Below are 8,253 nucleotides of genomic sequence, written 5' to 3'. Positions count from 1 at the left end.
GGTGGGGCGTTTTTGGTTTTGGGGAGGGGGTGGGGGGTTGGGGGTTTTAGTTTTTGGGGTGGGGTTGGTTGGGCGGGTGAGGGATGCAGGATCAATGGTGCCTATTACTAATGCTTTTATCAGGAATGCCTTTACAACGAAATATCGTTGTTAAGGCATTCGTGGTAAAGGCATTAGTAATAACAACGAGGTCGGTGTTCCGACCTCGTTGTTAAGGCACTAGTTGTTTCGGAAGTCGGTGTTCCGTCGTATAACCCCCTACACACTTTACTCCTGCTACCCAGGAGTAAAGTGCTGGTGATCTCCCTTTTAGCATGTTGAAACCTGATTAGTATATTTAACTTACCCATAAGTCCCTAGTACGTGGTACAAAGTGTACCCGGGCCTGTAAGTTAAATGACACTGGTGAGCTGCAGCACCCATTGTGCCACCTACTGCAGTGACCCAGCAAACCTTTTTCCGGGCCTACCATTCTGTGGAGTTTTAAACTGCCAATTCAATCTGTCAAAGTAAACCATTTTAGAGAGGTCAAAACCTTCCTTTTGAATATTAATAAGTCAAAAAGTAGGCCTTTTTAGCCATAAGGCAGGGTACACTGTATTTAAAAGTAGGAAATGTAAAAGCTTACTTTTCGACATCTCCGTACAGTGATAAAGCCCTAAAGCTATCTTCACTGTGGCAAGGGTGGCTGCTCCATAGGAAAAAACAGGTTACAGTATTACATCTACTAATGCTAATTTCAGTTTGGAAGCAGCCAGGAAAATGTGTGGGATTCTTTTTAATAGGTGTTTAAGATCTAATTTAATAGTAAAATCGATTTTTGTATAATAATTAACAAAAAAGTACTTTTCGAAAGTTACATTTTCCCTGCTTGAAGTCCCTGGAAGCTAACCTTCATTTTGATCCCTCACTTCTGCCAGCTAATAATTAGTATTTGAAAAAGTGTGAACGAGGGGTGAACTTCCTCTCAGGACATGGATAAAAGGCTTGGATGTGGGGTGTTGTTGCTGTTGACAGAATGACCTGTGAACTGGGCCTAGGAACTTAGTTAACTTCAAAGAGACATACCCTATCACAAGCAGATGTAGCTAACACCCAGACCTACACCCTTCTTTTGTCCCACCAGCCATCCTGGCTCCAACCACCATGGGTCTCTTGTTGACAAAACTGTGTCAGATCCTACTTGTGTGTCAAAACCTGCTTGACATGACTTCTGGGGTTTTATATAACACACTTGGGGCACACTTCAGAGGGTAAGTGCAAGATCGCAAAGCAGTTCTCATGTACCCATTGTCTGGTTGCTGAAAACACAGCTTGTGTTCTACCAGATTTCTGTCTCTAAGGTTGTTGTTGTTACAGGACCTACCTCAAACATGATTTGAGTGTTAGATGTGGGAGGACACTAGGATTACCATAGTACATTCCCAACACACACACACACTCGCCCTCAGAGCCCAAGTTTAGAGTTAACAAAGACTTTCCCCATTTTGAAAATGCCCAATTGGGTAGGTTTATCCCAAGGCATCCCCAAAGGCCATTTGCATCCATTATCTTGTGACAGGCATAAATGTGGCATCTCCAGGCATCTACCTCAGAACACTCCTGGAGGTGTGGAAGATCAGAAGAGGACTGAACCTGTTGCTCGAGACCTTAGAAGAGCCTAGAACACTGGACTGCCCCTCTTGTTTGTACCTAGGACAAAGAAGTTGACTTCATGTGTCATAATGCTGACATATTAAAGTTACTGGGCCACTACATGCTACAAGCTTTTTCCTGCAACTGCACAGCTAACCATTACCAACTGGACCTGGACAGGCTCCTCCTGTGGGTCTTTGCCTGCTACCTGTGAGTGCCTAAGTGCCTCCTGTGAGGACTTGGGGGCCTTTAGAAGTGTCCGCCTGTTGTTGATTGGGATTTAAAGTTAAAGGACTACAATCAGAGGGTAACATATTTGACCAGTCAAATTGTGCCTGGGTCCTTTTCTTTCATTACCATTAACTATCATTGGCGCTTCTTGGCACTATTTCTACTTAAAAGTTTTAAAATGTGTATCTCTGGTTCTGTTATTGTTTTGTATTTCAACTTCATTACTGTATTAGTACAGTATAAACACCTTACACATTGCTTTTAAGGTCAGCCTGCCTGCTCTGTACCACAGTTACCAGGGAGTGGACCTCAGGTTAATTTAGTGACTTTGATGGTTCACCCTGACAAGGATTGTGGTTGTGAACTAAGGCTGTTACCTACACATCTCAACTAACACCCCAGTTTCTGGTGATTTAGCTCGACAGTACGGAAGTTCAACGTAAACAGTAAACAGAACTCAAAGTAGGTCAGAAGGACCATGTAACATTGAAAGGAACCAGCAATATAATGTGGAGAGGCCAGTACAGGCTTGGGACGCTCTGACTCTCATTTCCACAGTGTTATATTAATTAAAAAAAGAGCCTCCAACACACTGGTACGTTAAGTGAATGCTGATTTATTCCAGTTCCGCTTGGCAGATTTCCTCAGCTCCAGCTTCTTGACATGGTGAGGGAACCCACATTTATAGAACCCATACACAGCAGCCTGGCATCACAAGACAAGTAGGCAAACACACACACACTGAGATCATAGCATGTCAAATTAACTTCTGTGGATGTTTGACAATCTGACATGGATACATCACACCTGGACCTATGTTTGATATCCAGGTGTTATAGTAACATTGAACCCTTCTAGAAAAATCTGCCAAGTAATGGCAGACATGTTTAGGGGTGATCACCTCACTCGAGCTATTACAGACAAGGTCTCCATTCCTGAACCTTTCACCTACAAATCATTGTTTTCAGGTGTGTTAGTCTAGTTAATTAAATTGAAGCAAATCAGGCTACAACACAAAAGTCCAAAACTGGAAACAGCATCCCTAATGACCTGGAGGGAGGTGGCTCAGCTAGACATATTAGAAGAAGAGGAACCATTGCATTGCACCTGTGCTGATCCATTGTGTGGGAACAGATGCGTCTGCGGGGTAGAGTCGCGCAAGTTCGATTGCTTCCCTAGGTAGGGTGGCTTTCTGGCCTCCTCCCCCTTTGGTAAATGTGAGAGGAGGAACACAAAGTTTTGCCTCTGCCCCTGAACACCGGTCGATGGCCTTGAATTGCCCTAACCTGGACTGGCCATGTCAGCAGGCTTTTAAGGGCAGGTCGTTGCGTTGAAGACATGGTTGTAGGAATTCCCCTGCTGGCAGGTCATATGTACACAGTAAGTGCTGGTTAATTAGTTTCCAAGTTCAGTTTTTATTTGAGCTCATAAAGCCTCGGTATTAGGCAAAGAGGTGTTTACAGAGGCTAGTATGAACTGGTTAGCTATTAACTAGCTGGTGGCATCCTGCGCCCAGGTCAATGCACAGGGTCGTCTGAGGAGATAGATAGAAGGACCCGCTGTGCCTCTTACACGCCTTGTGTTTGTTGGAAAGGCCCTATATTTATCACATTAGTCTATTCTCAACAATACCCTTGAATTGGCATCGCAGCTTACGTACATGCCACGTCAGCATCACGTATTATAGGCTGTTCTGATGACTCAGTGTCATTATTCAATACAATCTTAACATAACTCCACAAAACCTTCTCAAAAATATATTTGTTTGCCTGTGTTTGCTCCTGTTGATTAGCTAACAGTGGGAATGGAGTGCAAAAGTTATTTCTCGTATACAAACTCCTACTGTGATTTTGTATTTTTTGTAACTAGGGATGGCACAAATACTCTTTCTAAGTGATTTTTTAAGATAGTGGAAAAAAGGTCAATAGCGTTGTAGTCTTTGGTGTCTAACGGGTGCTAGATTTGTGCGTACAAAATCTGAGCCTGGTCTGGCCATCTGATTGGCTACCAGGGAGTACATGTTTTCGCTCACGAGGCTCTAATGAGGACCTTTAATAATAAACTAAGGTCTCTGGACCTTGTTTCAGATTTTTTTCTGGGTGAAAAAAACATACTGTCAGGAAAAGGAACACTGGTCCATGCACACCAAAAATAGAAAAGTGTGGGTGGAGACTAACAACTCCGCCTGAACATATTTACATATTTTTTTCTTAATTCAAAAATATTCCTTGAAGTGTGTTGAGAAAGAGGCAAAAACTTCAGGTTTCCATGCTTGATTCTGGGACATAAATGTGACATATCCGTTGCAGAAACATACATGGGGGGGTCATTATGACCACCATGGCAAAGGTGGCGGTGAAGACCACCACATCTCCGATCATACCGCCATGGCGGTCAGAGCCGCTGGGCCAGAGATGTGTATTTCCGACCCGGCGGTCCACAGAAGACCGGCAGCGGCATTAGGAGCCGCCTTTCCACCAGGGTTTTCGCAGCTGTAGCACCCCCACGAAAACCCTGGCGGAAAGGCTACTGGTGACAGGGAATGTCTTTCCTGTTACTGGTAGACGACTCCCCCCTTCCAGCAAGCACTAACCCCGCCACCCCCATTCCAGACACAGTGCCCCTCACTCCCCTCCAGACACAGCGCCCCACCCCCCTTCCAGTCACAGCGCTCCCTGCACCCCCTCCAGACACAGCACCCCAACCCCCTTCCAGAAACAGCACCCCCCACCCCTCTCCGCAGACATGCACACAGACACTCACACGCACCACCCATACACTCATTCACCTACACTTACATACACGCATTCACTCACACACATCCATACTCACATTCACCTCAGCACTCATACGCACATTCAACCACGCATACTCACACCCATCCAAACATGCATATACACACCCATCCAAGCATACATACTCACACCCATTCAACCACACATACTCAGACGGAGACAAACACGCATTCACCACAACACTCATACTCGCATACACACACGCTTACACACTTACATGCACACACGCACTCACTTCTACATTCAGACACACATTCAACCACGCATACACATTCATGCACACATGCAGACAACACCCACGCACACACAACCCCCACCCTCCCACCCCCCTTCCCTGTCGGATGATCATCTTACCTGGTCCGGTGAGGAGGTCATCCGGCAGGGAACAGGAAGGGGTGCTTCCACCTGCGGCAGTGCCCCGCCATCAGGACACCACCAGGCCGTATTTTTACAAATGATACTGCGGGCGGTATCCTTCTGGCAGGGCGGGGCCAGTGGTGGAACCGCCCATGCTCTTCCGCCAGCCAGCACGACTACTGCTGGATTTCCGCCCAAATTGTGGCGGAAATCCAGCAGTACCCATAATATGGTGGGCGGAAGACCGCCAACAGTGGCGGTCTTCTGGCACCCGTGGCTTTGACGGTCTTCCTGGGAGACCGGCAAAGTCATAATGACCACCATGGTGTTTCTCGACATGGAACACATTTTCCTTGGTAAAGAAAGCCTTTCTCCTAGATGTCCACCAAATGTGGATGCGCTCCTCTTCTCATCTTGGAAGTGGAGCTAAACCAGCATTCCTTTGGGTTACTTTATGACTATTTCCAGGGTATGAAAGTTTGTTAATGCTCAGAGAAGTACCTTTGCAAGCCTTTCCCAATGTTTGTGGCAAACCACCCCTTGTAAAGACCCTTTCCGACTCTCAAAGTGGGATTTATGAATGCAGATTTCTCCCGTTTGAGAAGATCCATGTAGGAGATCCACATTACAATTGCCAGGAATCCTTTTGTGAACTCCTGGAAGGTGGAAATGAAGGCTTCTGTGGTCAGAAACATATGTTTATAGCCTGAAATAACCTTTGTGAATAGGGGCCACCATTATTTTCACGCAGCATCTCAAATAGGATCCTTGAGCCCTGGGACAGAGGTTGTGGAGATCATAGGCGCTATCGCGATGGAGCCTTGACAGGTGTCTTATCATTCAAAACAAGGCAGAAGTATATTGGTATAGCCTGACTGACCCCCAGGAAGACCTAGGAGATTAGAGTGAAGAGTGATAACAACGATAGCACCCAGTGTGCTCCACTCACAACATCATCTTAGGGAGGGGAAGGGATGCAGAGGGCTGGGAGAGGGGATTAAAGGATCAGAAGGGAAAGGAAGAAAAAACAGGCATTTACAATCCAATGGGTCTCGCCTTTGGTCCAGTTCGAGCTATTGGCACTGTAAATTTCCCACTGGACTTTTCTTGCCACATAAATTGAAAATGAAAAGTAAAACAAATTACATAAACAAGCCAATCCAAAGCGCCAGGGCCGCCATGAGCATGAGCATGAAGGAGAGACACAAAAGGAAAAAGTTTGTTTGCAGTCAAATATATTGGCAAACGTGCAATTATCCATGTAACAGGGTCTATGGCCAACGCGGTAACAAAACCACACCAGGGAGGGACAAACGTAAAGCATTTACCAATGATAACAAAGGAATTTTGAAAGGCAGGCCCATGGTCGAGTGATAGTGGTGGGCATGTGGTGGGTGTGGTTAAAAGCCCACAGATAGACTATAACAGCGCAGAGCGCCTGCACGTTCAGCCTAAAAAGGAAGAAAGCTGGAAGTGGAAAAGTGGAAACTTTAGTAAATCTTTTCTTTCTTTCTGGTAAGGGTCAGAATCCAGAGTCTGCGGTCCGCTCTCTCTTTGACTACAAGCCATTTCAGAGCCTTCTGACCAGAGGACTGTGCCCACATGAAAGCGAGCAAATGGGTCATGGGCGGTATGTTGTTTTAGGGTCTCTCGTATTCTTCAGTCTGGGGTGACATGCATGACTCGCTTGCAGAATTAACATAATTCTCATTAAAGGCTCCCTGAATATTCGATGATAGCCGAATCCAGCAGAAACAATGAAAAACATAGATTTTATCCAAAGTATAACCAACCTGCAAGGCAAACAAGAGGCCAGCGCTTTGTGGATGCTAATATGGTCTGAAAGAGTTTGTCAGGCAAGTGCCCTTGGAGCATCATGATCACTCCCTCTCTTCTGTCAAAACCTCTGACCCTCACTCTTCTGTAGAAGGCTGAAGCAGTATCAGAGCATCTGAAAACCCGAGAACTACCAAGGCACTGCTGCTGTTTGGGATGTATTGTCCCAGGTAGTGTCCAGCCACATTTTACAGACAACCCTCCACCATGCACAACAGTCTCATTTGGAATCATGGTATGTAAATGTATCTTATCTGGATATCCTCAAGATCCGGAATGGATCCAGCACTCCTGGACCTAATTAGGACACCTTGGCATAAATAATGGCACTGACGGATAACTAAAAGAATCCACCATGCACAATACGCCTTTCACTTATCCTCTACAATGGTCCAGTGCTGGTTCGATAAAAACTAAGAAACATTCAGCAGTAATGACTATTTTTCATTTAGATTTAAACAACCCAATAACTATTATCTTAGGGCACCAGCTCAAATTAACCTCTTGCAGATATATTCATATTTGCTGGTGGCCTCTCCCTAAATCCACCAAGATCTGCAAAACTCTCCAAAAAAATATCATTTGATACAGTCTAGTAGCCACCAGCTCTTCCTTACCTAAAGAGCATTTATACATCCCTTGTCCCTGAAGAAACTTCATTTCAAGCATAGTTGTGGTTTTGATCTAAAACCTAAAACCACAAACTCTTGTTTGTTGTCAAAGAAAACAGAACAGGAATTCGCAAAATATAAAGGGGAACCGCATCTAACCTCAGACTATGGACAGTTTGGGCAGACAAACAGTTTTTTTGTGTCTCTGAAGTGGCTATCTGGACGTTGACAGTGTCAGAACAATGGCTCCTCTTCCAGGTGTAGTAAACTTGTTATGGCTGAAGAAGGACCTGAGTGACCTGGAATGCGGATGCACTGCCCCATCTTTGTACCCCAGTTGCAGAAGTCGATACGTCTGGGTCCAGGACATCTGCCCCCGTGCAGCCTCTACGCTAAGGGTTGTATGCCCCACACTATCCTCACCAGGCGACACTGCTCTCCAGAATCATGTATTGTGGCAATGTAGGGTGATTTAGGCCTTGGGCACTGGATGCCCACTTAAGATGCATTAAGAGATGCCTCCATCATCTCAGCACTGTTTGGTCCATGTGTAGAGTACCAAATTACTCCATAACACCAGAGATACCAGGCTCCAAGGTTAAAAAAAAAAAAAACTGTGTTTGCATGTATGTCACTGCAATGTGCGCCACCTCAAAGGGATCACGATTAATAATGCCATAAGTTGCTAAGGGACACTGGTGGTAAGCAGTGCCCCTGATAACAAGGAGTTAAGGAGTATCCTTAGCTGGGGAAATGGGGGTCACTGGTCAGCTCTCCCTCACCAGCAA

The sequence above is a fragment of the Pleurodeles waltl genome, chromosome 12 (genome assembly GCF_031143425.1).
Source record: "Pleurodeles waltl isolate 20211129_DDA chromosome 12, aPleWal1.hap1.20221129, whole genome shotgun sequence".
In the NCBI taxonomy this organism is placed as follows: domain Eukaryota; kingdom Metazoa; phylum Chordata; class Amphibia; order Caudata; family Salamandridae; genus Pleurodeles; species Pleurodeles waltl.
The sequence above is the reverse complement of the archived record's forward strand: the minus strand, read 5'-3'. Positions refer to the sequence as shown.